The sequence below is a fragment of the Acyrthosiphon pisum genome, chromosome A2, assembly GCF_005508785.2.
Source record: "Acyrthosiphon pisum isolate AL4f chromosome A2, pea_aphid_22Mar2018_4r6ur, whole genome shotgun sequence".
NCBI lineage: Eukaryota > Metazoa > Arthropoda > Insecta > Hemiptera > Aphididae > Acyrthosiphon > Acyrthosiphon pisum.
The window spans coordinates 96,084,972-96,095,019 of NC_042495.1; the positions used below are offsets into that span (position 1 = coordinate 96,084,972).

The 10,048-nt window shown below is 30.6% G+C and overlaps 1 protein-coding gene across 2 annotated transcripts in view; it reads right to left on the reverse strand.

The window, feature by feature from the left end:
- Positions 1–10,048, reverse strand: part of LOC100163143 (glutamate receptor ionotropic, NMDA 3A) — a 167,687-nt gene that overhangs the window by 94,791 nt on the left and 62,848 nt on the right. The window lies entirely within an intron of this gene.

Here is a 10,048-nt window from a genome sequence, read left to right on the forward strand (position 1 = left end):
AAACAAAAAGTCGTCCGAGATATTTATAAATTATAGTTTATATTGCCGTATTCGTTATGAATACAAGCAAACGTATGAGATTAGAAAATATCATTATCGAAATAAATATGGAAAACAATTTTTGGTAGGTATTATATTATTATCATTATTCATTGATTTTATTTTAATAATAGACTATTATGGAACTAAATATAATAAGTCTAACTAGGATAGAAGACCTACAGTAAAATGTATACTACTACTACCTAATAGGTAATTAATATCTTCTCTATACTCTAATAAGTTTAGTATAATTTAGAGTTTATAAGTTAACCTATAATTTATAAGTTTCTGCTAACAATGAAATATAATAATAATTTTAAGTTTTATGTTTGCACAGTGCTAAGCGTCTAGGTAAATGTCCGTACAAATCAAAATACTAGGGCAATTGATGAATTATGAATATTATGACTTAAAAAGAAAATTAAGTTTATTTTATTTTCCATCTTAACTTTTAACTTAACTAGTTCAATTTTATTTTTTTGTTAACTTTTAACTTAACTGAAGGTAATTTAATTGAATTAACTTAACTTTCCACAGTTAATTATTTTCATTAACTTGCACACCATTGGTAATCGGATGATATCCAGCAGTTAATTATGACAATGACGTCATAATACGATCGATTAAATTCTAACATAATATAAAGTGCGACCAATATATTTGATTCAGACTCGAACTCTAATTTTTCCGGATTAAACAACGGGGCTGGCCAACGGTTCGGTTGAAGAAATAAAATATAACATTATATTTAAACTAATCTATTCGGACCAAACGATGTTTTTGACGTTTTAAATATATTTGAAATGTACGTTTGAGATTGTAATATTATGACATAGTTATGTAGACTTGATTTTATTTTAAAACCGCAGTATTAGCGTATTATAATCAAAGTAACAAACTCTCCATCAGTTATTATTTATGGACATTCAAGCCCTAAATATAATTATTATTAGCATGTAGATTGTAGAATTATGAATTGTATTAATTAATTATTAATTATGAATCTACATTGTATGTAGAGTGTCCTCAGCACAGTCATATAATTCCAAATCATTTAAACTTAAAATGGTCATATATAATTATAAGATAACTGATGAGTGTTTCCATTTAAAAAAAACATATCAATGTGTTACACAACAAACATCGTGCACGTCATGTGTGTATTATTGTTTTCTAATTATATATTCCGAAGATAATTGCTCACAGTGTATCTGCTGAAGGTATTTCTGCAGAATGCAGTGGATTATTATTACGCAAACGCAACAATGTTATGTTTACGTTTCAATGAAAGTACTCCTCCGATATCCCAAACTCCCAAGCCAGTGGCAAATATCTCTATAAAGGAACAATATAATACCAATATCATAATACTATACACTAATACATAATAAAGTATATATACACGCAAAATATTCAAACATTTCTCATCACGTTTCTGACAAACCTAACGACTCACCTCATATTTAAAAAAAAATCGATACGGGTCTTTGTTAAGGGTTAAATCCTATTTTTTTTTTAAACTACAAATTTAATCCGATTTAATATAACTTCTTATTTAAGTTTATATTTAATTAATAATGTTTTTGGTTTTTAAAAGTTCTTATTTATAAAACCGTCACATAATCAGAAATATAGTAAATACTAAATCCACTAATTAGTTTCCATTCAAAGTTCAAACGTATAGTGAATAACAAATAATTTTTGATGAATAATAATAAGAAATAATCGATATTTTTTAACATTATCACTAGCAGCTGAAGCTAGTATGGTCGATTGTAATCATTATTATATACTTGACAATCATAATGACATAGTGTAAAATGTAGATAATATTATTATTAATGATATATATCAACAAACTAAAGTAATTTAATGACGACCGTATATTATTTGATTATACAGACGGTAATCTTGAATAAAATAATAGATCGGACCAACAAAATCAATTGACGATCTCGAATAAACCGATGAGATATATTATCTAAAAAATGCAAAACAAGATCTGGAGACTCTGTAATAAATTGCATACAATTAACAGTAGGTATCTAAAAGTCATTGATTTATTCTGTTTATTTAAAGTTTATAGTGTATATTGATAACTGATAAGTAAGTTTGTATGTAGTTTTGTTACTTATTATTCCTAATAAAATAATTTATCTTTAAAAAAAACAAAATAATTTGATTTAAAAATTCACCCTGACATTTTTCCACTTTATCCTTGGTGGATTTTTTCCGACTAATAATAAGAAAAAGTTAAAATGTATAAAATTTAATTTTAAAGGTAAATTATTTATTATGAGATAAATGAACATATACATTAACATCTTAATAAGTATTTAGTAAATTAGTTTTATTGTTCATTAAAATCCATACATTAATTTTAACTATAATCAAAGAATAATTATCTTCAACTTAAAACTGTAATATTTTAATTAGAGATATTTTAATTATATTGTATTTAGAGAGGAAGTAAAACTTTTAAATCCATTAAAAAAAAACATTATCCAATTTCAGATAATTCTTAGCTATAAGAATAAAAATTATAGAAATTGTGATTATCTCTACTCTTTTTCAAGTATTTTCATAATAGAAACTTTAACCACAATAATAAATTGGTTGTTAAAATTAATATTCAAGAAATACAAATTATTATAATATTCTACATTTTCTGAATCACTTATCCGGTAACGTCATTGGCTGGCTTTTGGCTACCAGCCTACCATTTATCAATTTTGAGGAAATGTTTATAAAATAAATTATATTAAAATGAGAATTTTAAATCATAATAAGATAATATTATTGGTAATAATAAATTAATTTTATTTATATCTCTAAAGTCTAAATCAATGAGTACGTAGATTAAATAGTTTTAGATTAAATATAACATTAATGTAAACTTATCTCTTGAGAAATTCTACATGCCAGTAAAACGAATAGAATATAATCAGAATGTTATTTATTATATGAACAGATTTTCAATATAATAATTTTACATAATTGCGTGTATACTTGTGTAATTTGTGATTTAAATGTATTTCGGGATTAATTTTTGATTGAACACACGATTTATTATTTTTTTTTTTCATCTAAACAGTTATTTTATATTTCACAAAAATAATAACATAATATATTGTAGTAAAATTATTAAATCTCATTATGATATTACAATATTTTTCATGTTATTGGTATAACACCCAAACAAATATTATGTTACACACAAGTCACTAACAACCACACACACACACACACACACACAAATGCGCCGTATATGTATAATATTATTTACTTTAATATTTAGGAAAATTATTTTACGGATGAATGCGTGAAAACAAAATGCACAGTAAGTTTGTATAGACATACAATTTATGTAATTTTAGTTTGATATTAAAATGTGTTATGCTTCTGTAGTGTCTAAGTTTCATGTACAATAAATTATTGGATCATTTACGGTGTCGTCGACTCGTTGAATATTCCTTATTCCAACAAATAAATTCACAAAAGTGGAAATAATAATATATACATCTATAAAATCGTGTTGCCATATTAAAATTATAATGGTAATTCAAAATTACAGGTTAGTTTATTTCATGAAATATCGTTTCGTTTACCCTGAAGGTAGCCGGTAGGTACCATGATATCCAATTTTTTTTTAGTTAAACGTCACTAGTGTTTTGATAGTACGATGTAATGGAAACACCATATTATTATATATTAGAATTATTAGTATATCGGCCATATTATAATATAGAAGTGGTGTGGCGAGGTGATTGGCTTTGATCACAAACGTGTTCTGAGTTCAAGCATCAGCCAGTTTCACTAGTTCCCGTATGCGTGACCATTCGGGTTTTAGTGATAAATTCTCACCACACATACACGTGTTCTAACCAACCGTACCCTCCCCCACTGTTAAAAAAACCTACTAAATAACCTTCAGGCTAATGACTATAAAGATGTTGAAGCCTTAACTCAATGAAAAATATTAAAATATAATACAGAAGTGCCTTCGAGTGCCAAGACATACCTATTATACATCTTCGTCCCATATCCTTAATGCTTCGCTCAGTCAGATACATATTTTTTGTAAATATATCTCACATTAGATCTTCTTTGACACATGGTTTGCTGTATCATATTATAAATTATGATGGAAATCTATCAAAATGAAATGGCAATTTTAAAATATGACGGCACATCATTATCTCAGTGACCAATTCGGATATATATTTTTCGGACGGATTTTCAATTTAAAAATCTAATTATAATATTATTATCAGCATAACACTTACGCACTCCACATCTACGTTTGATTTCCCAATTCAAAATAGATTATTATTTCATTTTTGCTGGCTCATTTTGTTTCCTTCTACAGTTCTACCTACCTATATACTATTTCTAGAGAATTAAACTCCCTTTACAATCTTGCAGCTGTCTTCACTTGCAGACTATTAAGGTGCTCCGCTCTCTACTCTCGTAATGCCGTACTAGAAATTGTATCAGATGTGTCAACATCATTTCCCCACATTCTGCATCCGTCAAATACCATCCACCGGTAAATTGGCAGGTACAGCCGTATATACCTGCCAATGGTGGGTGTAACATCTAAATGGGTGCTTCTATACGCTATCTGGATTCAACTAAAAATTATGTAACATGTGTCAAATAATGATGGAAATGCAATAAAATTGTAATAAATTATTTCTCAAATGTCAACCGAAATAGTATAAGTAAATAATAATGAAAAATAGAAAAATGCCAAACTCTATAATATTATACAGGCGTCCTATTTATTAGGTATACATAAATAGGTACCTGTATAACGTAAGTGGTAAATTATTTATTTTATTAGACGTATCGCATACATGTGCAGGTATCACATTATAATAATATACGTAGTGTATAATATTATATTATACACAATGTTCCTATTGCATTTTGCGTTGAATGAAAATTAATGTTGCACATGAAATAATTTTCCCCCAGGTATATATCTACCTATATATGATACCTCGCTATTTATGAGTCGATAAATCACGTTGTTATTATTTATTTAAACGGAAATGTGTGACATGCGTTACCCACACGCCATCGTTGGTGGTAGCTATAATGCTTCTTCGTTAAATTAGATTCCAGCGAGCTGGGAACAATTATTATTCGTGGTCACGGTGAAGGAGAAACACGTTCGATTTTTCATACCACAAGGTGTCAGTATTTTAAAGTACCTACCTACGCGTTTCTTTGCGTCACGCACACGGTGTGTACTTTTAACAATTTTATTCATTTCCTAATTTACTTCAACAGTTCAACACTTCAACCTGCTTGGTTTGCTCTTTATGTTTACATTTTTTCATTCAAAGTAAAAATTTTAGTTTGTTACAATTATGCATGAATTCAAATTATTATATCGTCGAAATGTCAAATTCCTGGTTTAACTGAAAACATAGTCGTTTTATACTTATTGACCGAGAATAGGTTAACCTGATTCTAGACCCATCACCTTCGTTTTTAACTTAAATGCAAATTCCAACCATCCCCGTCAGAATCGCATGTCTTCAGGCCGTCAAACAACTTAAAATACGTTATTAGGATACCGTGCGATAATCGATAACACTTCGCTATTCAGAAATCGAACGCTTCGATTGTTAACGTGTATACTAACAGACCCACTCATACTAACATATACATATATCGATAGAGAAAGAGAGAGACGGAGAAAGAGACAGAGGGAGCTGGTCGGTAGGCAATTTGGGTGGGTAATATACGTCGCAAACGTTAGTGAAACAATATTGTAGCGCAGAGGATCTCTTTCTCTCTACCTACAACTCCGCACATACATTTCCCATCACCCCCCAAAAACCACGTCGCCGCTACTCACTTTCTAGTCCTCGTGTATCCGTATATATACGAACAAACAGAACAAGCGGGTCCATTAATTTCCTGGCGAATTCAATTCTGGACCCTCGATTCATATATTACATATTATATCCACGAGCTCGGGTGCACGCGAATTACAATAATACACCACACGCACGCGGTTCTAAACCGCACGCCGACCGACGCACGGTCGACGGTCGTTTCTCGTTTAACTTTGTGCCGTTGTAGTAATAGTAATATTATTATGCACTCCCGGACCAGCGTGGCCAGGGAATTGGTCTCGCGGTGGCGGTAGGGAGGATAGCTGATGTAGATGGCGTCTACGATACGCGTACCTCGGGGACGCTTTAAGATTATGCGGTTTATCGATGCACGACGTGTATAAAGCCTCAGTCGCGTGAGTGTGTGTATACGTGCAGTGTGCGTTTCACACGCTCTTCCTAGATTTATGACCACGACCTCCTCTCCTCATCGCGTATCCTCGTATCAAGTACTACGTTATACAAGTAAATCTTCTTATCCTTCTTGTTCTACTTCTTCTTGGGCTCATTAAAGACCATTAAGGTCCATCGTCTCATCAACAGAGCATTCCTCTACTTCACCATGTCCATTGATATTTCTTCTGCGTTTATTACTTAAATCGACCCAAGACCTTCTTTTATTCTATCGGATCAACGTCCCCCTCTGATATCCATATATTTCCGGCCCATCTTATCCTTCAGCTCTTCATGACTCCTGTGATATCTACTAGTTTCTTCGTATAAACTTCTCGATTTCTCAATTGTCCTAATGTCAAATTTCTCTTCTTCATTTTTTTTTTCAGACTAAACATTTTCATAAATATTATTTTTCTTTTGGAAACACCCAATTTATTCTAATTTTTTTTATAATGGTCGCCTAAGTCTCGCCCGTGTATGGATCAGTGTTATTGGTCCAAGGTCCAACTGAAGCTTTTTACAATTTTATATTAGATTTTCTTGAAAGTAATTTTAAACAGTGTTAATAGTCCAAGGTAGCATCTGGTTGCAATTATTATTATTTGTCTTATGTATTTTTATATAATATGTTGTTTGCGCCAACGAATTGTACTTATAAAGTCGATTTAAAAAAAATGTAAACAGTGAGATTTAAAAAAAAATGTTTCATACAGTAAATATATTTTTTTTTTTTTTAAATACAAAATATAAAATAAATTTAACACGATATTGGTATCAAAAACAAATACATACACGACGGTCAAACAACACAACGCCAAGACTACTTGATAATTTACACTATAAACCACAAGAAAATGATTCAAACAACACAATAGAACGAAGAAATGATATGAAATCGCAAACTCAGCAAACAGCATCCACAGTATTTTTTTTTTTTATTATTCCATCTAGCTCTCGTTTTTTTTTTCATTATCCTACCTCCTTCTATAAAAAAATAATAATGTACAACTACTTTTCAATACCGAAAACCGCTTGATGGACAAAACTAAATAATCATTATGTGAACACCACAAGCAAAAAAAAAACATCAAATTAATAAATATAACAAATCTCAGATGGCAGCCAGCGTGTAGCGTAAAGAAATCAAATAAAAATCGAAAAATTTAATTAAAAAACACATAAGAAGAAACAAACACCATTTCAATCAACCAATAAGGCAAGTAGCATTTACCTATAATCAAATATTCTGACCATCCTTCCCTGCATAGTTAATTATTTTCTAATATGTTAAAAATTAACCAAATACTATTTTGAAATATGTTATATATTCAAACTTAATAAACCATATAATATTATGTTATATACGAGTATATACTCTGTTAGGATAATAGATGACTGTGAATTTTTTATTTTTCTTAATTTTTGTATTATAATTGTATACATTTCAATGCATACCTAGTTTTAAACATAAGGGAGTATTGTATGCGCCAACTAATTAAATAATAAAAATAATTGATGGTATGGTATTCGTAATAATAGGCCAATGAAGCAAATGAGCTGCGGCAGCACTTTGTAAAATAATACTTTAGGACGTCAGCACTGTGGTAGAAGGGCAGTGCGGATCCTCGAGCGAGACCCGTTTGTTTGTAAGCGATTCATAGAGACTCGTATTTTGTGTGTTTGTTTATTATTAATAAAAGAAATTCGATTGTGTGAATTGTCAAACTTATTTTGTGTACAACTGAAAGGTAGGTATACCTACAACATAATATATATTATTTATACACAAGGTACACGTATATGAACAGTCGCCGGAATCACACTTGACGCACGCACTCGGGAAAACTGTCGACACGTCTTTTGGGCGCCGGTTAGGTGTATGTGAGTGTATATGTGTGTTTGTGAGTTTGAGTACATCTAGGACGAGTGTTCCCGCACCCTCGCGCGATAAATGAAAACGACGCGCCTGGGTGTGAGAAGAAGATTGTAGGGGGTCTTGCGTATAATAAGTTATGCCATTTGAGACCGGCAAACTTCTTTCTCTTCTATTTGTCAATGTCCCGGAGGCGTAGTTGACTGCAAGAATAGTGTTTATATCTCAAAAGCGACGACGTGTTTACGGTTATATTATTTTGGACGATGATATACTATACGCATATTATATGTATTATATTCACACGCGAACGCAAATGCCGAAAAGTCAAGCCGCCGACTATAATGTTCCGTCCACTGGATGTACGGGTGGTATGGTATACAGTATCATGACTAATGTCATAGTTTACATCACGTATACATTGTGTGTGCGTATACGCATATACTTCTATATAGGTACCGTTGTATGTTTATGCTTTACAGGATGATTCACTGAGCATGCTCACCCCTTTTTTTTATTTAACAACAAATTTTTAAAATTCTGATATTTGGAATTATTTAATATATTTAAAGACCATAATTATTTTTGTAGGTACCTACCAATTTAATATTTATATTCTCTTTATAATTTATAAAAACGGTTCAAATAATATAAATACTTGATCTAACATTACATATATTTTATATATTTGTAAAACCATTTTTATGAACCATTATCCTCACTATACATTTTTAATAACTGGAAACCTATATTAGTTTGAATTCTAAATTAGGTACATGATACATCAATATGTTCATAAAAAATATCCATTAAATAATTTACAGTTAAAAATGTGGGTTAGCATGCTTGGTGAATCACCCTGTATGTACACCACATAACATAAATAAACAGAGTTCTTTTACAACACCAACACGTCACATTTATATCCCCTATACGGGTTGTTCGCCGACAAAGAGTAAAACCCGCTTTCGCTGAGGAAAAAAAATCCGTGTAAACATTAGGACACGGCCAAAGCTGGTAGGCCCTCTGCTTTTGGGGTTTTTTTTACTCGTAAAACATTATTAGATTATCAATAATAATATGATATTTTCGTGTTTGTGGCGAACCTCGTTTATATAATATAATATAACCAATGTATTATGGTTATTCTTCCGATGGTTCTTCTCTGTTTAAATTATCAAATTATTTTTTTTTTTTTTAAATTAACTTTTACCTACCAGTCGAATAATTAGCAAATTAAATAATTTACCACAGTGTGTAGATTTGTTAATTACATAACAAGTAGGTAAGCTCACCATTAAGGCCCCTGCAAATGTGTCATTTTTAAGGAGTTGTGTTTAGGCAATTATTTCGTTCCTTTGATTACTGATCGTCTTTGTGCGTGTAGTAAATGATCATTAGTGTGTGTATACTCACCTACCATCACCCGCGAACCGCATCAATTTACAATACATTGTTATTTATTATCTGATTTATGGTCGCACGCACGCACACGCACAAGTCATTCAATGACTAGATCAAAATATTCAAAACCAATTTATGGACGTAAATAGCCGTCGCACTGACAAAAATTAAGGTACTTCTAGTGGTTCGATTTAAAAAATGTAAAGATTTTTTTGTTGGTAAACAAGTTTACTTTGCATCGGTAGGAGCACTTTCTCAATTTTAGAAAAATTATTGACGAGAATAAATATTTTACATTTTATAAATTTATAAATTTTAGATTCTGAGTGGAACGATGAATGTATTGATTTTACAATGATGTGTGTTTTTTTATTTTTTTTTTTATTTTTTTTTTTTATTTTTGTGTCTGTCATCACGTTTT